The sequence below is a fragment of the Nannobrachium achirus genome, assembly GCF_963921795.1.
Source record: "Nannobrachium achirus genome assembly, chromosome: 19".
Lineage (NCBI taxonomy): Eukaryota > Metazoa > Chordata > Actinopteri > Myctophiformes > Myctophidae > Nannobrachium > Nannobrachium achirus.
This window is the reverse complement of record NC_137826.1, coordinates 59,202,430-59,228,288: the sequence shown is the minus strand read 5'-3', so window position 1 is coordinate 59,228,288 and position 25,859 is coordinate 59,202,430.

Sequence of the window (25,859 nt, the reverse complement as noted above, 5' to 3'; positions counted from 1 at the left end):
TGGACAACTGGGCACTAGGGACATGTGGGCACTTGGAGAGGTGGCCACCTGGACAACTGGGCACTAGGGACATGTGGGAAAGTGTGCAAGGACTGACAGATACAGATCTCCATATATGGCCATATCAGTTGGATCACTGCTGCAACGTAGCTATGAGCACCCGCAAAGCAGGCGCGATCTCTAGATGTGAGCGGCCCGAAGGGCTGCGAGCTTCTAGTATATATATATATATATATATATATATATATATATATATATATATATATATATATATATATATATATATACATGAGGTGCAGTCCTACATCACCTGGGACCAGAGTTGGGATCCGTTACTCCAAAAAGTAGTGCACTACATATTACATATTACCTCTGAAAAAAGTAGTGCCTTACACTACTTCATTACTTCCTGGAGAAAGTAACTCGTTACACTACTCGTTACACTACTTTTGCGTTACTCCATAAAAAAGCCTGAGATGCATTGCCAACATATATTAGATGTATTAAATATTTATTATATATTATTATAATATCTAATACAATACAGTTATGTTGTTCAATGAAGTGAGCAGGGCTCACTGGTGGTCATTTGAATGAGTCTAATAATAATAATAATATTAATAATACGAAGTTATAATAATTAATCAAAATTATAATAATTAAATTATTTCTGAGCCCCTGTGGCCTTATTTAGCTCACATATGAGTTTATTCATTTATTTATGGACATACATGGTTTCCACCTGACATTATAGCCTATAGTTCTGTATCCATATGTCAGTCAGTTTAAGCAGATTTCATTCCATTTGGCTCCTATGAATTTTCCAGTCCAGGGGTGGACATGACCTGGCAGAGATTCTCCCCCCACAGAGCGCAGCAGGTCATATAGTAATTATTATAATTTGTATTAGTAAGTAGGTAGTTCTGTAGTCAAATACAGCTGGGGGGCTTATTACCCCAGGGGGGGCCTATTCCCCCACTCTACCCTACTGTAGCAGGCGAAAGTGATGGAACTACAATGAGATGACTCCGTGTGCAGCAGAAGCACTAAAACAATGTCAAACTAATTCTAGCAGCGGAAAACTTCCCATTTGCTTAAAAAAGCAACATGCAGCGATGGTTTTGCATAAGGAATTATTAATTGTCCGTCATCATCAGCTCATGTCAGAGTCTCAGAGCAAAGGTGAGGTGCTCTTTTTCCCTCTCTCTCTCAGCCTACCGTACATTTCCAGTAGGCTAATTCATTCTTGTGGCTCGCTGGATATTTAATACTCACTATTTGGGGGTTTTAATGTATCTTGTCACGTGTAGGATATTAATCTAGGCTGTGATTCAAACGTCGGCTTTGCGCACCTCGTGATGCGCTGCCGTGCCACTCTTTTTTTCTCTTTTCTCTCTCTCTCTCCCTTTCTCTCATGGGCAAAAGGTAACTCATTTCTTTGCTTGATATTATAAATATCCGTATTTGGGGGGTTTGCTGTTTTTAGTCCCTTGTATTAATCTATATGCGATGGTTATCAAATGTCGGGTGGCTGCTGGCTGCGGCTTGATTGCCACAGTGTCACCGTGACCTGCTGCTGCGCTGACAATCAAATGTGTTATCAAATGTGTTTGATTACCTCTTCTTTGGTTAGTTATTTTAGATAAATGGCAGTTCCAATGTTTTAAAAGACAAGTGATGATGTTTACAATCGGTTCCTGCTGAAGGCAGAAGCAGAAACTGCAGGCACGAAAGTAGCGAGTAGCGAGTAACGCGACCAGGCAGTATTTGTAGTGTTATTATTATTTCGGAGGAGTAGTACCGTTACACTACTCGTTACCGAAAAAAGTAGTATTATTACAGTAACGCGTTACTTTGTAACGCGTTACACCCAACTCTGCCTGGGACTGATAGGATCTATATATCTATCATCAATCATTTAGTTCATATGAAGGACTGATAGGGTCTATATATCTATCATCATCCATTTAGTTCCTATGAAGGGGAAATGCTGTCCTTTTCCCCATATCTTTATATTAAATCACATTTTGTACGTTCATGACAGTAAATTCATCTCTGAATGTGTAAAAATGGAGAGACTAATTTAGGTGTATTTTATAGCTTGGGATGTGACTGTGTAGTAATAATTGTTAATACCCATGCATTGGAGATGGACTCCTTGGTTCCCGGAGGGTCTCTGGTCTCGCTCACAGTCCCAGATGGTATTTGGTTCCTCAACATCAGTGCAGTTGAAGCTCTTCTCCCACAGAGCAGAAGAAGCTGCTGATGCTGTATGGTTTTTATATCCTCCAAGGTTGAGATGACGGCACAGTTTCTCTCCCTCTGTTTCTGTCCAGCCGTGGTTAGAGAGCATCCTGGAACCGTTCTTACTGTGAACAAACACATCTCCTCCAGAGGCTCTTCCAGGCTCTGGTGAACCTTGGAGTCTGATCTTCTGCCAGTCTGACAAGACAAGTAGCAGAGACAGATGCATTTTAACCAAATAAATAAATGCTTGTCACATCACATGTTTACAGGTGTAAATTAGAGGGTGACATATTTTTTTTTCTGCAACAAGCTCCATCATTTGTTGTTTACAGGAAAGAAGGGGGTGCATGGGAAGGAAGGAAGGAAGGAAGGAAGGAAGGAAGGAAGGAAGGAAGGAAGGAAGGAAGGAAACATGAAAACAAAATGTATGATATCTACACAATAATAAAACAGCAGGTTCAATATGTTAGTAATAAGATGCAAAAAGTAGCAGCACATCGGCAGGTCCACATAAGGTCATCTGCATGACGCAAACCTTTGCCGTCAAAGCTGAATTTAATGGACTGTTAATGTAATGTTTAACAGTACCTCTACAATACATAAATATATTAACCCTTAAGTTCTGTTCAGATTCACTACACCTTCGTTCTGTTCGGGTCATTTTGACCCGGGGGATATTTGGTTTAAAAAAAACAACACTAATATAAATTTTTACTTAACAAATCATCATGATATATTGACTTTGACTCAATACCAATCAATTAATATGATATATATGGTAAATGTTTGCATTTCTGCTTTGCTATATCACATTAAACACTGAAAGAGCGAGGCGTTTTTTAATGATTTAGCTGAAATTCATGTAAAAAAACTACTTTATTTAATACTGGGCAATATTGCTCATGCTTATAGGACAAAATGAAAATCAGACAATATTTTTGTGAACTTTTTTTTTTTTTTTTTTCAACATGCCCATTAATTGAATACTTGTGGTTCAAGAACAGGACATCAAGAGCTGAACACACATGTGAACACACATGAACGTCACATATGAATATACACTTGAACGTATACACTAGGACAGAGGTTTTCAAACACTTTGGTCTCAGGGCACCCCTGTAAACAACATTTTCATCCACAGCACCCCTGAATTACAGTGTTACTTTACAGCACCTTATGTTTATGTACAATAATGTAAAATTTCCCCTAAGATACAGTACCGTCACAAGGAAAACTTCAGATAAGTGAGGGGTGAGGGTGAGGGGTGAGGAGGGGAGGGGTGAGGAGGAGAGAGGGTGAAGGGTGTGGGGGGGGGGTGAGTGCGACAGGAGGGGGGAGGGGGGGGGAGGAGGTGACTGTGTGTCTGTGTTAGTATACAGTATACATGCTTTCTTTTATTTCTGTGCATCTGGGGTGGCGGGGGGAGGGGGGGTGGGAGGGAGGTGGGGGGGAATGGGGGCTTCGGAAGGGGGCTTCGGAAGGGGGGTGTTAGAAGTGGGGGTGACTGTGTGTCTGTGTTTTGGCATAATACTGTTTATTTCTGTGCATCTGTGCTTCCGGGTCAAAATGACCCGAACAGCACTTAAGGTTCAAAAAATATGAGGGGGGTGTAGCATGGGTGTAGTGCAAACATTTTTTTTTTACATGTTCATCTCAGACGAATCTTTAAGGCCAGTGAGTTTCAGGTGGAAACAATTTAAACTTCTACCTTTTTTTTCCAAATGAAAATGTAAAACGGGTCAAAATGACCCGAACAGCACTTAAGGGTTAATCAATAGGAATCAGAACATTTCAGACTTACCAGAACACTGGAGTCCACCAAGAGAACAATGTCCTGCATCTTGTAAAGTAACGTTACAATCTATCAGTCCTGACACAACTTTACTTTGTGGCAAAGGTCCAAAGAATTCAAGAGTCTCTCCAGTCTCTCCACATTGCAGCTCCTTACAGAGGGTGTTTTGGCCATCAGAGTTGATCAGGGATTCTTTACAGACAGGGTAACGTTGGCCTCGATAGAGAATCTTCAGATTCCCAGAACAATGATCTCTGGAATCCTTGAAATCAGCCTTGACACTGGCTGCACGGAAACGGGAATCAAACAAATATTATAGACAGTTTATTGAAGTTATGAAGGTGTGAAGTAGAAGTATCTAATTGTAGTGTGGATATTAATGATCTTCACCTGAGCAAACCACAACGGTTGCTTTGTCATCGCATTCTTTGTCATTTTTCACGATGACGCTGTCAGTCAGGTTGGTGGCGTGTTTGGTGGGGTACATTGCCAGGATGCTCACTCTCCCCTCTATGTTCTGGTGGATGTTGGTGAAGGCGTGTCCACAGCCCAGGTCTTTACACAGCATTTCAGAGTTGGCATCAGTCCAGGTGTGTGCACACACCCCCCCACAGCCTGCATGGGTGCACACCTGCACTGTCCCCCAACACTGCTCTGTCAGGGATGCACTTATAGTACCTGTTGAAACATGGTGAAATCTAATGACAAGTAGCTAGGACATCACTGAAGTGTTATAAACCCATTTTTTAGCTAAAGGTTACTTTTGTTAAAAATACAAAGACCTAGCTGTCATCGGCATCGCTGCCTCGAAAGACCATAGATTCCTTGTAAGTGGGAATTACGTTTTTAAACATTTAAAACACTTTACCTGAACACTTCACCAAAGCAATGCTCTGATTGGATGAGGCTGTGTTGTCCTTTGGACAGTCAAAGAGTGATGTCTCTGTGGAGGAACAGTTGTAGGACTCACTCCAAGTTTCATTCTCCATTCCTTCTCCAGGTTCTCCAGAAGGAACATGAGGGAACAGGGTGATGTCAGTGGCTTTCCCACAATGCATCTGTCCACACAGCACATCAGCAGTGTGGTTCCACGTCTCATTGGCTCCTGAGAGCCAGTAGTCCTTCCCAGCATGCTCTACTGCCACCAGGCCAGAACAGGACGTTCCATTCTTCAGCAACACTACCTTGGGTTCTGAAGGGTTCAAATGAAAACCATGATATATCTCACTATTACAACACAGTTCCATTCTTCAGCAACACTACCTTGGGTTCTGAAGGAGGGGGAACTTCATTCATTTGCATCTTTATCTTCATCTAGAAGGTCCTCAGTAATGTTCATTATAATATGGCACAATGACCTAATAATATACACCAATGACATAATGCATTATGATCTTACTTTGACAGGTGACATGAGCAGTAAAAGTGCATGGAACAGAGTCATTGTACTTGGACATGCAGTGCCACAGTGACTTCTCAGTGCCGTTGCAGTTCACGTTGTCCAGTATTCCACGTTGTCCAGTGCTGCTGGTGCTGGTGTAAATCACCTGAGAGAATACAATTTAAATGTCATGCCATTACACTAGAATGAAATTAAATGTAATTGTGGGCTTAAAGAGTAAAAAAAGACCTATAGCCAAAGGTCTGTGTACCACAGATAATGTATCAGATATGAACCATACAGACTCAGATCTCACCTTGCCACAGCCCAACCCTCTACAAACCACATCGATCGATCGATCGATCGATCGATCGATAGATAGATAGATAGAAAGATAGATAGATCCATACAGAATGCGATCTCACCTTGCCACAGCCCAACTCTCTACAAACCACAGATAGATAGATAGATAGATAGATAGATAGATAGATAGATAGATAGATAGATAGTGTCACGACCGTTGGCCGTGATGGTTATTATGATGTATATATTGTTAAGTGTTCTCACCCGGTCTTTTCCTTGCATTGATGTAGTGGCTGGTGAACTGCAGTAAACCTGCCCACTGCTGATGGTTGTGAATGACGTGGGTGCTGTCAGAGTGACGTGGGGGGAAACAGCTGACTGAGGAGTCGAAAGCTGACAGGCTGCAGTCTTGATGAGTGATTGCTGACAGCGGTGCAGGGCCCGCCCCGTTGCCTATAAAGTCTTGGCTCAGACTATTACACCTTGAACTCTTGCGCCTGTCGCTGCGTGCGTTTTCCCCACTGACCCGACTCTTTTCTTTTGTTGTTTAGACCTTGTTTCGTTTCCCCTGTGTTTTGCTTTGGTTGTTTTTTTGTTTTGTTCGTAAGTAGTTTTGTTTTGTTATTATTGTGAATTTTTGGTCTACCAGCCAATGCCAAGGGAACGGCTCCGCCGTCTCCCTTGTCTCTAGACATTAGGCTATAATATATGTGTAACGGGTGAGGAAAGACCTCATTTATTATGGTGAAATTCCTGCTTAAAATATGTATTATAGTTTTGTCATACAACAAGTGGTCACACAGCGCCCTCTACTGGTGTCTATAAATAGCCCCGGAAATGATTCATTGTCAGCAGTTCGTTGTCTCTCTGCTGACGGTGAGTTATGTTTTGCTACTGCTCCTGCAGAAATAATTATAAAGTACATTAAAACTAACGTGAGATTTATTCTAAGATGCACAGTGATGTAACAAAAGTGAACCTGTAATCTCAGTGCATTACGTTTTGTATCTGTTGTAATCCAGGACGTTAGTTGTATTAATTAATTATTTTGTTACTGAGTCAATGTTGTTTTCCCCTGTAGAGCCAAAACCAGTGGAGAGGCTAACCACATATTGTGTGTGTGTGTTCTGTGATCACTCACTGCAGCTACATAAAGAACCCATCATCCCAGCAGTGCCTCTTGTGTGTGATTCTTGGTGGGACGGTTACACGACTGTTACATTGGTGCCATGACCCGTGACTGCTATCAAGCTCGTCGAACTGGAGGACCGCCTGCCACATCGCTTCAAGAGGCCATTACAGTATTTGTGGGTTTACAAAACTAGCATTGCAGCTAATTACTGTACACTGTACAGTGTGTCTTGGTGACACAGAGACAATTGTGTGCCATACCAGTAGCGTGTTGCACGGTGTGCTAATTTATTTTGATATTTTGATTTTATTTACCATTTTCTTATTGATTTCACATTCCATGGTGAAATATTCTGAGTTTGGGATTTTGAACATCCATGAATGTGTCTGAAATATGTCTACTCAGAGGAGTAGTGGCTTTATGCCACTGAGCACGCACATTAGTGTAGGTAGGGGCAGAGGCATGATTACCCCTATACCTTTTTCTATTGATAGTCCTACCTCAGGTGTTGATATGCCCTCTTTAGGAGCAATACCTACAGCCATGGTCCGTACTGTAGCTGACCATCACACTAGCCCACCTATGGCTCAGGTCACGTCTACACCAATTCCTGCTAATGGTAATTCTGATTGTGTAGATGACCAGATGAGGACTGTTATTCAGGAGATAGGACATCAATTAGCTGACAGCATCATGTCACGCATACAGCCGCACAACACTGTTGCTCCTAGTTCTTCTGCCACACGAAATGTAGCAAGCACATTGAGTCAGCCCAGTCCCATATCAGATTTATCCCAGGTACATGTTGTTACACAGAGAAAGGTTAAAGAACCACCATCTTTTGTAGGCGATGGCTCAGACTCAATCACAGTGTACGAGTGGGAAGATCTGATGAGAACCTTTATTAAAAAGAGTAATGTAAGGGTCGAAGAGCAAGCCGAGGAAATCCTTATGCATTTGAGAGGAAAAGCTAAGGATGTTGTTAAATTTGGCATTAGAAACAGCAACACTGATGTTTATGCTCACCCTGACATGATTTATGGTCTCCTAAGAAAGCACTTTAGTTCTACTAGGTACTCTGCTGTCCCCTTAGCTGACTTTTATTCGACTTTACCCATTGACCATGAAGACCCCTATGACTACTGGCTGAGACTAAACAGAGCAGCTGACCTTGCCACTGACTGTCTGAAAGAACAGGGCAAGACGTTGGACAACCCTGAAATGGAAGTGACTCGCATGTTTATCAGGAACTGTCCCTGCAAAGACCTAGCCCTCACTTTCAGGTCTAAGATTATTGACAAGTGGTCAGCGTGTGAAGTGCTGGAGGTGCTGAATGAGTACCACGCTGAAATGAGCTGCAAAGCCCCTTCCCCAGTGCACCCTGTGAAAAAGGTGGACGTTGCTGTGCACAAAGCAGAGGTGAGCCATAGCCCTGTCCCTACTCACAGCAACCACGAGCCACCTCAGACACAGAGCCCACAGTATGTCCCACTAGCAGAAGTGATGGCTATGTTGGAGAAAGTTCTGCTGCGTGGAGCCTCTGACCAAACACAAGGGAGAAAGCGAGCTCCACTCGATCCTGTAGACCGCATTGATGGTTTCACTAGCAAGCCGTGCTTAATTTGCAGAGCTGATGATCACAGTGCTCTCTCTCATTGCCGCGAGAAGAGACTTTGTTTCCACTGCCACGCCCCGGGCCATTCACGCCGTGGCTGTCCACAAAAGAAGGCTGTCCCGGAGCATCAGGAAAACTGACTGATCTGCACATAAGGGAGGACAGTGCAGATCAACCCAGTAAGCCTCCCACCAGTAATGAGAACCCAGAAATGCAAGATAATGAGTCCCTTTATAAGTTTTACAGCAGTACGATTCCCTCATCCAAGAAACTGATATTTCAGGGATCCCAGAGAATAGCAGAGACTAACAGCCTGTTCTACACACCTGTGTCTGTGAAGAATGGCCCCACTCTCAAAGCACTGTTGGACAGCGGTTCAATGGCCTGTACACTAAGTGAGTCTGCTGTTGAGTCCCTGCTTGAGCATTGCCCTGACATGAGAAAAGACACAGCTGATGATTATGTCATTATCGGCTGCGGTGGACACCGCGTTTCCCCCAAAGATATGTACGACCTTGATGTCACCGTTTACGGATGCAGAATGATCATTCCAGCAATGGTTGTTCCAGGCCAGACAGAACAGATGATCCTTGGCAGCAATGCCATCAAGCACATCCTAACTCAACTGAAGAGCACCGACGGCTACTGGAGACTAGTTTCTTCGCCCAATAATGGTCAGTCCGATGACCACTGCCAATTCTTGTCACTGCTTTCCAACACAGAGAGATGGAGAGGTGATTGCGTTCCAGATAAGGTGGGAACAGTGAAGGTCAAAAGTTGTGTGACACTGAAACCACAGAGCGAGCACCTTGTCTGGGGCAAGTTACCCGAGTCAGCAGTGATGTCAGCAGGCAGTACAGTGGTCGTTGAACCAACACAGTCTAAAGCCAGACCCAAACACATACTAGTCGGAAGAGTCGTTACTCCTCTATGGGGAGATCGATGGGTGCCTGTTAAAGTCATAAATCCAACGGACAAAACTGTGGTGCTGAGAAGGAACGCAAAGATAGCAGACGTGTCTCCTTGTATCGCAGTAGAAGACCTACCTGAAGCGGACGAAGTCAAGTGCAACGTGCAGTGCGTGCAGAGCGAAAATGTGCAGCCAAGGTCAGAAGAGGACATGGTGCGTGCACTAGAGGCTCTGGGCCTGCAAGATCTTGACCTGAAGTCGTGTGAGGTGTCGCTGCAGTGGAGAGACAAGCTCCTTCACATCATTGAACAGTACGAGTCAATTTTCTCCAGACACAAGTTAGACTGTGGAGAAGCTAAGGGTTTTGTGCATCGCATCCACCTTGTCGACGACAAGCCGTTCCGTCTACCCTACAGACGCATACCACCAAGCCAGTATGAGAAACTGAGGACGACACTGAATGAGATGGAAGAAAAAGGCATTATTCAGAAGTCGAGCAGTGAATATGCGTCTGCGCTCGTTCTCATATGGAAGCGGAATGGAGAGCTCAGAGTGTGCACTGACTTCAGATGGCTTAACGCAAGAACGGTGAAGGATGCCTACCCACTGCCTCATCAGGCCGACGCTCTAGCTGCACTCGGTGGGAATGCATTCTTCTCCACGATGGATCTGACATCAGGCTTTTATAATGTCCCCTTGCACCCTGATGACAAGAAGTATACAGCGTTCTCGTCTCCCTTTGGACTACATGAATGGAATCGACTTCCTCAAGGCCTATGTAACAGTCCGGCAACGTTCATGAGGATGATGATGTCCATATTCGGTGACGAGAATTTCACAAGCCTGTTGTGTTACCTTGACGACCTGATGGTATTTGCGCCGACTGAGGAAGCTGCACTCAGACGCATAGAGATGGTGTTCGCCCGACTCAAGGAACACAACCTTAAGCTTGCACCCAAGAAGTGCTTCTTCCTCAGGAGGACGGTGAAGTTTCTTGGGCACGTCATCAGTGAAGATGGAGTTCGAACTGACCCAGAGAAAGTGAGAGCAATAAATGACGTCCAAGTTACTGACCTCATGGAATCTGATGGGAAGACGCCTTGCCCTAGTAAGATCAGATCGTATCTGGGCATGATAATGTACTATCAAGGTTTCATCGAGTCATGCTCTGCAAAGGCAAAACCGTTATTCAAGCTCACAGCCGAACCTGGTGCTCAGCGCAAGCACAAGAAAGGTCGCAAACCTGTCAAGAAAGGAGGTCAGGTCAAGCTGTCACCTGTTGATTGGACCGACGCCTGCCAGACCGCGTTTGAGACGCTGAAGCAAGACCTCATGATGAGTGTCACTCTAGCTCACCCTGATTTCAATGCCCCGTTCATTCTCGCTGTCGACGCATCCTTTGATGGGATTGGAGCTGTCCTGTCACAACTGCCGCCTGGTGGAAAAGTAGCCAGACCAGTCACCTTTGCAAGTAGAACTCTCTCACGCTCTCAGCTAAACTACCCTGCGCATCGGCTCGAATTTCTTGCCTTGAAATGGGCCGTGTGTGACAAATTCAGCCATTGGTTGAAAGGCAGACACTTCACCACATGGACTGACAATAACCCCTTGACGTACATTCTGACCAAACCCAGACTTGATGCGTGTGAACAGCGTTGGGTGGCGAAGCTCGCTGCATACGACTTCGACTTGAAGTACATCCCCGGCCCAAAGAACATCGTAGCCGACGCCTTGAGCCGTGAGCCGTTTGTCCAGTCGTGTGTGGGTCATCGCCTTGTGACCGAGCCCTATACCTCGCTGCTAGAACGAGTCAACGGTGTGAACGACAGAACTGTGCAGGAAGTGTTCAGAGTGTCCAACAACTGTCAAGCTGTTGTGGAAGGTGGTGAAACGTCGAACGAACCAGTGCAAGGGGCAGTTCCACCAAACACGAGTGGCTCAGTTGCATCAGAGGAAGTCGCTGCCATCCTCACTGCGCAGTCCACTGGCGGTGTGAGTCACGTGCTTGGAACAGATGCTGCCCTTAATCTTCTGCAGAAAGAAGACCAGTCCACTGCACTCCCACAAAGCCAGCTTGTCGATCTGCAAGAGAATGACAGCACTGTAAGCAGAGCCATGTACTATGTACAGAGACACAAGAGACCTACCAAACGTGAGAGAGCTGTTGAGTCGCGTGGTGTGATCAAGCTACTGAAACATTGGAGTAAACTAACCATACAAGATGGAATGCTGTACAAGACAAAGAAAGATCCCCACATGAACAAGAAGATCTTCCAGTTCATTGTGCCCGACTCATTGAAGCAGAAAGTTCTCCATGGTCTCCATGACGCAGCAGGTCACTAAGGCCAGCACCGTACCTTGTCTCTAGTGAGGCAACGGTTCTTCTGGAATGGCATGGAACGTGATGTTGTGCACTATGTTCGGTCCTGTCAACGTTGCATAGTTGGGAAGACACCCGAACCACACAGCCGTGCACCACTGAAGAACATTGTCACCTCTGAACCTATGGAGTTAGTCTGCATAGACTTCTATAGCGCTGAACAAGGGAACAAGTCTGTGGATGTTCTAGTTGTGACTGATCATTTCTCCAAGATGGCACACGCCTTCCCATGCAGGAATCAGACTGCTAAGCAAGTCGCCCGTCGTCTCTGGAATGACTTCTTCCTCATTTATGGTTTTCCCCGTCGTATTCACTCCGACCAGGGGGCTAACTTTGAGAGCAAGCTGATCAAGGAGCTTCTAGAGATGGCCGGAGTACAGAAGTCCCATACCACACCCTATCACCCCATGGGAAATGGTGTCACAGAGAGATTTAATAGGACCCTAGGAGATATGATCAGGTCCCTTCCCCCTCAGTCCAAATCGAAGTGGCCACAAATGCTGCAGCAGCTCACCTTCTGCTACAACTGCACGGAGCATGAGACGACAGGGTTTGCACCATTCTACCTTGTGTTCGGGAGAATCCCTCGTCTCCCTGTCGACGTCATGTTTCAGCATGCTCTCACCAATGACGCTGTTGTCAGTCACTCAGACTTTGTGTCCCAACTGAAGAAAGATCTACACGAGGCTGCTCAGATTGTGCAGAGGAACAGTCTCAAAGAACAGACTCGCCACGCTGAACTGTACAACCGCAAAGTCAAAGGCTCACCCCTCGTCATTGGAGACAGAGTGTTGATCGCCAACAGAGGTGTGCCAGGAAAGCGCAAGGTTGCAGACAGGTGGGAGTCAACCCCTTATGAGGTCATGTCAGTCAAGCCTGACATCAATGTCTACCGTGTCAAAGATTGCCTGACGGGCAGAGAGCGAGTCGTCCACAGGAATCTACTGCTCTCTGTTAGCTTCCTGCCCTGTGAAAGAGACATGATCAGTGTGTCAGCACACTCGGAATGTGATGATGCTGCACATGGAAGTGATCTATGTCCAGATGTACCTGACGTGATGGAGGACAGTGAAGTCCGTACAGTCAACTGGCTGATGCAGACAGGTGATGATGAGGTCCATTCAGAAGAGGAGGACGACGACTCACTCGACCAGATGTCTGAAGTTGCCCGGTCTGACTCTGTCACAGTCACTGAGTCCAGTCATGAGAGTCATCCAGCCCCTGAACAAGATGATGCTCACTCTACAGTCGACAGTACGGAGGGCCCACCACAGTGCTCTGAAGGCGTTGTCCCCCCAGACTCCCCTGACTCGGCCCCTCCTGAGACTGTCCATTCAGACAAGACCCCTGTTCCCACTGACCCTAAAAACTTGTCCCCTCCTGACGACAACCCTCCAGACGTTGTCTCCCCGGACATTGACTCCCCAGACACTGACACCCCTGAGGCAGCTATTCTAGACAATGACTGTTCAGACGTTGACGTTCCAGGCCCGTTAGCTCAAGTGATTTGCACGCAGCCTGACCGTCATAATCTCAGGGATCGTTGGTCCATTAGGCCTCCCAGACGCCTTGTCTGTGAGATGAATGGTCAAGTAGTGGATGAGGATTTTGTGTCCACAGTTTCAGTCAGTTCTTTCTTTAAGTTCTTTAGAGATGCACTTTCTGTTTAAGTAACAGGGTTATGAGAGTATGTAACCAAGCAGTGTCTAAGTAGTACTTGAACATACAGGAACAATGTTTTACAATTCAGAGGTGTAACAGGCATCTCTGAGTCTGTGTTTAGATAGGAGTTTGATCGCCTTCTTTCTCTACATACTCCTTTTTTGGGAGAGTTTTTAAGCTGACATGTATCTCAGTTTTGTTCCTTGTAGTGCACAGTATTTTTTTTCTTTACCTCAGGATACGCACTTTTGTTTTGTTTATTTTGAAGAGTTACACTTCCCATATTTAGCGGAATTTCAGGGGGGTGTATGTAACGGGTGAGGAAAGACCTCATTTATTATGGTGAAATTCCTGCTTAAAATATGTATTATAGTTTTGTCATACAACAAGTGGTCACACAGCGCCCTCTACTGGTGTCTATAAATAGCCCCGGAAATGATTCATTGTCAGCAGTTCGTTGTCTCTCTGCTGACGGTGAGTTATGTTTTGCTACTGCTCCTGCAGAAATAATTATAAAGTACATTAAAACTAACGTGAGATTTATTCTAAGATGCACAGTGATGTAACAAAAGTGAACCTGTAATCTCAGTGCATTACGTTTTGTATCTGTTGTAATCCAGGACGTTAGTTGTATTAATTAATTATTTTGTTACTGAGTCAATGTTGTTTTCCCCTGTAGAGCCAAAACCAGTGGAGAGGCTAACCACATATTGTGTGTGTGTGTTCTGTGATCACTCACTGCAGCTACATAAAGAACCCATCATCCCAGCAGTGCCTCTTGTGTGTGATTCTTGGTGGGACGGTTACACGACTGTTACATATGTATATCAATATTCACCTTTAACTGATGAACTAGTAGCGGTAATATATTCTAGATATCTATTCTTACTGCGAGCCTTGATCATTGTTAAAGAATATTTTTGTATTTGAACCTGTACTCACTCCTATGCTATCTTTGTAATAAATTCAATCTATATTTTGCAAACTGGTATCTGAGTGTGTATGTTCGGCCCTGATGAGCCATGGGCCGTAACAGATAGATAGATAGATAGATAGATAGATAGATAGATAGATAGATAGATAGATAGATCTCACCTTGCCACAGCCCAACTCTCTACAGACCACTTCTCCATCCTTTCTGTCCCAATCTGAGCCACAGACAGGCTGCAGACCCATAGAACTACTGACATGAACTGTACCAGAGCAATCACTGACACTTCCACTGTCCATGAGAGTTATGTTGATGCTTTCTGTTAGAAGATAAAGGTTAGACACAAGTTCAAAGATCTTTTACACATCCAATGAGCTGACCAATATGCCCATTTATGTGCTTATCAGAGGCACCCAGGGGACACGTGCAATGACTATATTTTTGCCCCTGTCCGTCTGTGTGTCTGTGAGGCCGAATGAGGTCATAACACATTTATTTATACTGGTACAGAAACAGATTGGCTTCAGAAGTTTGCAGGCATGACCTGTTTAGAACAAAATACCTCAAATCATGTACACACCACCCGATTGCTGTGAAACTTTGCACACACATTCCCACTAGGCAAAGGAAGAACCTCCAAACCATTTTGTGGCGCTACAACGGCCCACTTCATGTTTTGGCCTATATGTCACTGTAGCAGAATTTGTCTTGAGAGATTAGTGCTGTTGACATGAGCCTACCTGAACATGTCAGTGTGGGTGGAAGTGATTGGTTCCTGTCACAGTTAAAGTGCTGTGAGACACTGGTTCCACATCTCAGCTGTTTGCACATCATATCAGCACTTATTGTGGTGCTTTCATTACAGGAGATCTTCCACACGTCACCATCCTCCACCTCCATGTTTCCAGAACAGACGTTATCCCCGTCTACCAGCCGCAAGACGGGATGATCTGTAACGTGTGTGTGTTACTGACACAGCTGATAATAACATATTGATGAAGACAGAGGTTAACAGAGGTAAAGCTTCCTACCTGAACATGTGATGAAAGCAGGTTTAGAACAGTTAGCAGGCTGAGGGTCACACTGCCACAGATGATCATTCCTGCTTCCTGAACATTGAATTCTCTTGTTGCCGTTGGATGTGAATCCCTCTGGTGATGTCATCTTCATGGGGTCAGGGACATCTTTTGCCGTTCCACATTTGAGATCTTTGCACACGAGGTCAGCTTGTTCCTTTGCTTTATGCCAGAGAGAACCAACAATATAGATTGTTTTGTTTTGTTCTTTTGGGGAACAAATCATTGATGTTCAAACTAAAACCTCTTATATTATCAGAGCGTCACAGGAACATTTGATGACAAATGGGAACATTTAGGTTAAAGGAAACATTGTACAGTAGTAATAAATCAGAGCATGTAAGAAGTCTAACTCTTACCAAAGTTGTCAGAACAAACATAGTGCTTTGAGTTGCTTCCATTTGAGGTTGTGTTGAATTGGACAGCTCCAGCACATTTAAATCCATCCAAACTCATTTCAATCTTATCTAAGAAATAAAAAAGGAAAAGAAAGAAAGAAAGAAAGAAAGAAAGAAAGAAAGAAAGAAAGAAAGAAAGAAAGAAATGACAGTGACTGTTATTTTGTTTTCAATCACCTCAGCTACAACACTTAATACTGTATGTTATGTTTGAAACCTGATATTTGGTATTGATCGGCCCAGCCATTTCAGAGATTGCTAAGGATAGACACACAGATAAACAGCTGAATCTTTCATAGCTATAGCCTAATAACTTCCTCCAACGCCTGCAATAATATACAACAATAAAATTATTCATCATTATCTTACGAGCACAGGTGACATGAGCAGTAGAAGTGCATGGAACAGAGTCATTGTACTTGGACATGCAGTGCCACAGTGACTTCTCAGTGCCGTTGCAGTTCACGTTGTCCAGTATTCCACGTTGTTCAGTGCTGCTGGTGCTGGTGTAAATCACCTGAGAGAATGCATTTGAGATGAAATGCCATTACAGTAAAATGTAATGCAAGTGTGGGCTTAAAGTGTAAACAAGGTAAGGTCTGTGTACCACAGATAATGCATCAGATATGAACCATACAGAATGAGATCTCACCTTGCCACAGCCCAACTCTCTACAAACCACATAGATAGATAGATAGATAGATAGATAGATAGATAGATAGATAGATAGATAGATAGATAGATCTCACCTTGCCACAGCCCAACTCTCTACAAGATAGATAGATAGATAGATAGATAGATAGATAGATAGATAGATAGATAGATAGATAGATAGATAGATAGATAGATCTCACCTTGCCACAGCCCAACTCTCTACAAGATAGATAGATAGATAGATAGATAGATAGATAGATAGATAGATAGATAGATAGATAGATAGATAGATAGATAGATCTCACCTCGCCACAGCCCAACTCTCTACAAACCACATAGATAGATAGATAGATAGATAGATAGATAGATAGATAGATAGATAGATAGATAGATAGATAGATCTCACCTTGCCACAGCCCAACTCTCTACAAGATAGATAGATAGATAGATAGATAGATAGATAGATAGATAGATAGATAGATAGATAGATAGATAGATAGATAGATAGATATCACCTTGCCACAGCCCAACTCTCTACAAACCAGATAGATAGATAGATAGATAGATAGATAGATAGATATATAGATAGATAGATATATCTCACCTTGCCACAGCCCAACTCTCTACAAAGCATAGATAGATAGATAGATAGATAGATAGATAGATAGATAGATAGATAGATAGATAGATACATAGATAGATAGATAGATAGATAGATAGATAGATAGATAGATAGATAGATAGATCTCACCTTGCCACAGCCCAACTCTCTACAAAGCACTTCTCCATCCTTTCTGTCCCAATCTGAGCCACAGACAGGCTGCAGACCCATAGAACTACTGACATGAACTGTACCAGAGCAATCACTGACACTGTCCGTGAGAGTTATGTTGATGCTTTCTGTTAGAAGATAAAGGTTAGACACAAGTTCAACGATCATTTAAACATCTAATGAGATACATGAAATAAACATGCTTTTTATTATCTGATTCAAACTATCTTTCAAAACATATTTAATGTTCACCATCTTGTATTCCAAAGACGACTGTTATCAATCTTATGGGTTTTAACCTAGAGGTTCGGACTGACACGCGTGGATCTCACCCTAATGTGCGCTCCAGCTAACAGTGACAAAGTATGTGCCTGGTATGCTGCACCTGATTACTATGAAACGTTGCACACACATTCCCACTAGGCAAGTAAGAACCCCCAAACCATTTGTATCGTCTCATGGGGGCACTACAACGGCCCTCTTCACGTTTTGTCCTACAAGTCACTGTTAGCAGAATCTGTCTTGAGAGATTAGTGCTGTTGATATGAGCCTACCTGAACATGTCAGTGTGGGTGGAAGTGATTGGTTCCTGTCACAGTTAAAGTGCTGTGAGACACTGGTTCCACATCTCAGCTGTTTGCACATCATATCAGCACTTATTGTGGTGCTTTCATTACAGGAGATCTTCCACACGTCACCATCCTCCACCTCCATGTTTCCAGAACAGACGTTATCCCCGTCTACCAGCCGCAAGACGGGATGATCTGTAACGTGTGTGTGTTACTGACACAGCTGATAATAACATATTGATGAAGACAGAGGTTAACAGAGGTAAAGCTTCCTACCTGAACATGTGATGAAAGCAGGTTTAGAACAGTTAGCAGGCTGAGGGTCACACTGCCACAGATGATCATTCCTGCTTCCTGAACATTGAATTCTCTTGTTGCCGTTGGATGTGAATCCCTCTGGTGATGTCATCTTCATGGGGTCAGGGACATCTTTTGCCGTTCCACATTTGAGATCTTTGCACACGAGGTCAGCTTGTTCCTTTGCTTTATGCCAGAGAGAACCAACAATATAGATTGTTTTGTGTGTTTGTTGAGTGTCACAGGAATAATTGATGACAAATAGGAACAATTAGGTTAGGGAAACTTTGTACAGTAGTGATAAGTCAGAGGATGTAGGAAGTCTAACTCTTACCAAAGTTGTCAGAACAAACATAGTGCTTTGAGTTGCTTCCATTTGAGGTTGTGTTGAATTGGACAGCTCCGGCACATTTAAAACCATCCAAACTAATTTCAATCTTATCTAAGAAACAAAGACAAGAAAAAAAGAAATCTTATTTTAACAATGACTGGGAAATTAAACAAAAACTCAAACAATCTCCTCAGCTACATCACATGCTTACCTGAACATGTAATCCATCTCACTGTGTCCTGGTTGGAGACATCGACCCCCCAACTACTGAAGTTCTGGTTGGAGACATGGACCCCCCAACCACTGAAGTTCTGGTTGGAGACATCAACCCCCCAACCACTGAAGCTCTGGCATTTCCACAGCTGGTCCTCAGAGCCATTACAGCTCACCTGATTGATCCAGACCTTATCAGGTGTGTTGGCTTCATCAGGTGTAATGTTGTAGGAGGGTCCAGTGGTCACAGCCTGTCCACAGCCAATGCTCCTACACACCACGTCTCCATTGTTCTGGCTCCAGTTGTCGTCTCCAACGATGCCCCATTCACCGTCATGAAATATGTGAATGTAGCCTTCACACGGGTTGGTGCCACCTTTAAGGATCAGCCTGTGACCTGCATGATTACACTTTGTGTTAATATAGATACTTAAAATGGGGTGCCATGATCCCCTCCCCCTAAAACATGACGATCAGGTATTATGATACTAGGAAAGAAAGTGTTAAATGTATGTTTTTATGTGGCCACACCCACCAATTCCTTTCAGCTTTCAGGAAGTAATCAAAAATACACAGGGCACACATACATTATGTGGCCTTTAACCAATATTCTCAGTCGGAGTCTGACGACAGTAATTCAAGTAGTTTGGATGTTGACAAGCAATGGCCACTTCATAAGAAGCCCCATCCCCTCAAGCACTGCAATCCTGGATAACCAAAGCAACCAATCGCTTGCCAGAACAGAGTTCTTCGACCTGCTGAATATCAAGGGAGAAAACTCAGCTTACACCCTGTTCCCTCAGCTTCACACAACCTGTGCAGGTGTGACAGAAACCACAGGGAGAAGGGCCACAGGTTTCATTGTGGAGTCCATAGATGGTGTGACAAAGGTGAAACTGCCTACTCTGATTGAGTGCAACAATATGAAAGAATGACAGGGCTGAAATACCAACTCCAGAGGCAGCGCAGTCGCATTCTCACCTAAGGCCCATTGCTCATTGCATTCCTCCACTGAATCCTCAAGCCCAAATTCTTCTTCTCCTGGGTCGCGACATACTCCAGGTCCACAAAGTACAGGAGCAACGGAATGGACCCAGCAACACCCCCTACGCACAGAAACTCCACCTGGGTGGGTTGTGGTCGGAGATGTCTGCCTAGGCTCAGCACACAAGCCTGCAGCTTTAAGTGCTTACCGCACTCATGTACTCGATAACGGACATCATTCCCTTCTTCCTCTATTTCCCAACCGGTTCTGTGTCAAGGAAAAGTTCAGCATCAAGCCTCTGCCTGAGGTTTCGCTATCACCTCCATCTACGACAGCTGTGGGGTAGGACATGCCATCTTTGAAAGGTCAGAGAACAATGACAAAGTCGGAGTCTTTTTGGACATCATGCGCAGAGAGATGTTCATGGATGACAGCAACAGTTGGGTGTCACCACTCGTGTTCAGAACGCCACGCCAACGCAAAGGGTTAGCCAATCAGGGTTGTAGGCTGTGTGGACACAAAAACATTCCCCCCTCCCCTCTATGACAGGCATCAAAGAGGTAGTTGTCTTTGATGTTTCATTGATTAGAGAGAACACTAACGAGGTCACAGGCATCAAACAGGTAGTTGTCTTTGATGTTTCATTGATTAGAGAGTACACTAACGAGTTATTGACACTTGTATGGCCCAATCAATTACCTTATTGCACAACCCCTTTGAAGTTCAAAGGGAGCAATTAAGAGCTCACCAGGCTTTAGCCCACCCCCCAGAAATGGAATCTCTCCCTGCAACCCCAGACTCTCTTCCCAAAACGAAGTGTGTGATAGAGGCTGGCACCGCCAGGCTAATACAGGGTAGGCTAGCCAGTTAAATACAACCAGAAAGAGGACACATCAATGACACATGCGCAACAGCTGGGATAATTGTCTTAAAGGACACACCCACCAGATCTGTACATGGATTTATCACAGTGCAGTATTAAAGGCTGACAAATCTGGGCCATTGAAAAGGCTAAGGAGCCAGTTAAATATAATCTACCAGGTTATATTTATATTTCTAAAACGGCTAGTTAAATTCCTTGATTCTGATTGGCTGGTTGCCGTGGTATATGAGGCTATAACCCACACCTTGAATCAGTTTATATCAAAGCCAGGTGCGTTTTTTCTTTCCACTGTGCCGTGAGGCTGAACTTGAGAAGCGAGCGTTTGATTTTCTCTCAAATCCTGCCGTGCGGGTGCTTCTAAGCACCGCCCGCATGCATAGGACAGTGACTGAATGTCTCCGGGCGGGGCTTGTAAAGACAACAAGCGCCCTCTATTCTCCAGGCACATACTCGGCTGTTAGTTTAGCCGGTTGCTATGCTAGCGTTTCTGATGTTCACCCACAAAGCAGCTAAATCTGGATGAAAATAAACATGTGTATGGATCGAATATGGTTCTTAACATGAAACTGACACATAAGTATTGTTTCCCTATTTTTTGGCAAAAAGAATGAGGTGACTTTATAAACACACACTGGCTTCCATACATTTCTGGGATGTGGCTGGTAAACTAAAGGAAATTTCTCTTCCTGGTGGCGGAGAAGTGTATTTTTTTCTTTAAATAATGGAATGCTATGGTTTTCATGTTGCTACATTGTGACCGTTTTAGAAAAGCAATAAGCCACGCGAGGCCACCACTCGCCTCTTGTGGCTTATTGCTTTAATCTATTCTGGTTAAAGCAAATAACATATGTAAAAATACAAAGTACCTCAAGTACCTATTAAAAAAGACCAAAAGAAAAATAAACAGTACACAAAATGTAAATTAAAAGATACAAATATTCAAAACACAGTAATAGTAAATAAACAAAATAGTAAATCAACAAATTACACAAAACCAGACTGTCCTTTCAGGGAGGAGGAGTCTAGTTTACTAGGCTAATTTAAAATCTAGGTTTGATATAATGTAGCCCTGAAACATTGAAACATGACGGTCGTCAAGTCGCAGCGTGATTTTAGGGCAGAATCTGTAGGAGATTGTGTTTGAAAAAATCGGCCTGATGGTGGCGCTATATGGGACAGAGCCATGTTGATGACATACGTGAAGACATACTGTGTAGCGATTTGCGTGATTTTAGGGCAAAATCTGTAGGAGTGTCCAAAAATGTGTTTTACAAAATCGGCCTGAAGGTGGCGCTAGGTGGGGCAGATCCATGTTGATGACATGAGTGTAGACATACTGTGTACCGATTTGCGTGATTTTTGGCAAAATATTGTAGGAGCCATAAATGTGTTTTGCAAGAACCGGCCTCATGGTGGCGCTAGAAGAGGGTCATGTGAGAATTGGTTTGGCAGGCAAGGAGTGTGTGTGCAAAATTTGGCATGGATCGGGGCAACGGTTGCGGAGATATGAGCAGGGCAAAAGTGTGACGTGTGACTGACAGACAGATAGACGGACGGACGGACGGACGGACAGACAGCCGGTGGAGGTTTTGATAGTAAGTGCGACCTGACGGTCGCAATAAAAAGGATGTGCTTAGTTCCTTCCACAAAAATAAAACGAGACACATGAAAATAGCTACTAATGCTAGCATTGCTAGCTCCATTCCTATAGTCCCAGTAAATAATTTTCATAAAAGTAGAATGCAAAAGACTAGTGGTGTAACGATACATTTTAATAGCGATTCGATACATATCACAATACATGGTTGACGATACGATACATGGACGATATTGGTTCATTCATGGCGATACGATACGATTCGATTCAATGATTTAAAATCAATATAGTTACTATTTAGCAAAGAAATTAAATCTGCGTGAAAGGTGTGGATAGTGCAGGTTTTTAAGGGAAACATGTATTATTATGGATATAAATAAGTAAACACAGTGATTATGCCAAATACATGGACATTGTATATTGACAAACCTGCACCTTGACATGAACCCAGAGATTACACATATTTATCGATAGACCAGTGTAGCTATATGGAAAGGAAAAGTAATTAAACCCCTCCTTTTAATTTTTTCTTCTTGAAAATGCTAAATACAATGCACAAGTAGGTAGTATCGATACAATCGATTCTTTGCACTGCCGATTCAATACGATACAAAATGAAACAATACGATACGATTTTAGCTGTTTTCATTTCGATCTACTTCGATTTTTTAAAGCCATACTGTGTAAGATGCCCAACTAGTGGCCATTAGCCCTATAGCAAACCGCGGTCGCGTCCGCGTCTTTCGGACGTTTTTCGTACCTTCAGACCCCCGCGTCTGCCTCCACCTCGCTGAGATCTATCTTTTAAGGGGTCCCTTGTTCCTGTGCGTTCAGTAATTCCAGAGATACGGACTCCTTCACCCTGCCTGGTAGGCGAAATTACCTAGAGAAGGGATGGTACAAACGGGCGACAACAAATATGGCTGCCATAGCGACCCCACTTCAAGATGCGCTGTGATTGGCCGGCAGTTGTATAACCCTCGCTGTGATTGGCCGGTAGTGTGATGACGCAATTTTGGCGCGAGATCCGGTCCACGGCAAGGATCTCAGTTTACATACAGAGAAGGCTTTACAGGCTGAAATTCACGGCGCGGATCTTCTAAAACTTTTGTGATTTAATAGTTAGGAGAATTTGAAGATTTGTTTTATAAAAAAAGTTACATAGTACAACTTTAAGTTAAAAACGATATTTCGATACAATTACTATATCGTTACACCCCTAAAAGACTGATAACATTAGCAAGACAACAAGATTGCAAAGCCATACATATTATTAGTCTTATACTGTACCTTTAGAAATTAAATGTTGTTGCCTTTCATCTGAAGAAAAAACATCCATAGAGAAAAGCAGGAGAAAAACAAACGTTGCACCGAAGCAACATCATAGACTTCAACAGTCTGATTGGCCAATGCGCGCTGTCAATCACAGAGCTCTTGAGTGCGGACACTGATTGGTTCGGCTTGGTGTGGGATTCCTCTTTTACGGAACTAGACTCCTCCTTGAATTAGAATCAGAAGGCAGGAGGAGTCTAGTTTAATAGGCTAAGCTATCTGTATCTGAAACAGAATACCTGGGGGTCTATTAGAGTAATGTTAACTCCATAGACACATACAAAACATTTTATAACCACACCGGGGGTCTATTAGAGTAATGTTAACTCCATAGACACATACACAACATATTATAACCACACCTGGGGGTCTATTAGAGTAATGGTAACTCCATAGACACATACACAACATATTATAACCACACCTGGGTGTCTATTAGAGTAATGTCAACTCCATAAACACATACAAAACATATTATAACCACACCTGGGGGTCTATTAGAGTAATGTCAACTCCATAGACGGGTTTCTTGTTTACAAACATTGAGACTAAATGCACAGCTGACTGTATCATGTAATCAATTCCGTCCAATCCCCAAATCTGTTGTTTTGGGGCGCGCTGGTTTCATTCAAGAGCGAGCGCCTCGTTTCATTGGCTTATTTTGGTACCGACGTCTGCATGCGCACGCATCTATCTCTTATCAGTGTTACGTGTACCAGAAACCCATCTATAGACATGTGAAAGACAGAAAACAGTACAAAACTATGGCACCACCTCTTTAACACAGTGGTCTTCAAAGTGAGGTCTTTGAGGAGGTTTCAATTGCAGATCTATGATCTCTCATTCCTCCACTAACAGTGAAGTTATAAAACTGTGTTGTTTTTAGTTTTTACATTCACTCATCCTGAATCCTTACATTATCAACAGTGTTGGGTAAGTTACTTTTATGTTTCAATACATTACCTATTACTGATTACCTTCATTCTAATGTAATACATTTTATTACGTTACATATTACTGTCTGAAGAGTGCAATATTTGTTTACTCATATTTAGCATAACGCTCACATATTTAAAGTATTTACCTTCACAGACGACGCCAGCAGCATCTTCACCGTGAACACAGTAGTCGGTTCCAAACCCTGGATGGCTGCACTGTGAGAGACGAGATTCACTGCCTGAACAGATGACATTATCCAACCAGATGTTTCCATCACCCTGTCCAAAGTGTTCTCCACCTGGTGCTGACAGAGCTCTTCCACAGTCTACCTCCCTACACACCACCTGAGCTTCATCCAGACCCCAGCTATCATCACACACCGTCCCCCACCTGCCACCATGGTAGATCTCTACTCTGCCAGAACAGGACGTTGAGCCGTTGACCAGCCTCACTGGATGAGAAGAAACACAGAATAACATGAAGCTTAATGTTGTTGTAGGAAGAGCAGCTAAAACTGCTTTGTATCAAATGTCATGAAGTCTGAAAATGATAGCCTACAGCACACATGGGCAACATACGGCCCGGGGACCGGACACGGCCCTTTGACCATCTCAATACGGCCCTCAAAGTCCTCAGAGAAAAACTAAATGAACCCCCCAGATATCTAAATCTTAAAAGGCAGCATTATGTTTTAGGGAAATTAATGTAACACCACATCAAATAATTATTAGTAATTAATATGTTATGCAATTGGACCCATTTTGTGCTGCGTCTTATGCCTTATGACTAATCTTTTTAGTCTTGTTTTGTTATTTTGAAAAACATTTTTAAGTAGTGAAAATAGCCAATCTACAGTGAGCTTGTAGATTTTTTGCTATTTTAAAATGTTTTTTTTTTTCTTTTTTTTTTTTTTTTTCAAAATACAAAATTCCTTATAAAATTCATAAGCCTTAAATCGTTGTTTACCCCGTCAATGCATATCAGTCACTAGTAACCATAAAACGTTTAACACCTTTAAAACATTTAAAATGTTAAAACGTTTAACACCTTTAACACCACACATACTTTAATACCTTTAACACCATCACTACTTAATACTATGAACACTCTTAGCGAGCCCACACTGTTTCTTCAGTAACTATACTTTCTAGTTTACTATAATATAGAATGCTTAAATTGTCCATAAATACATGTAAATGGTGTATTTATAAAGCTCCTCCTCTATCCAAGGCGGTGTACATGATTGTGCAATACATTCACCCCTTCACACACACATTCATTACATTAACCCATTCACACACATTCATTACATTAACCCATTCACACACATTCATTACATTAACCCATTCACACACACACATTCATTACATTAAGCCATTCACACATTCACACACACATTCATTACATTCACCCATTCACACACACACATTCATTCATTACATTAACCCATTCACACACAC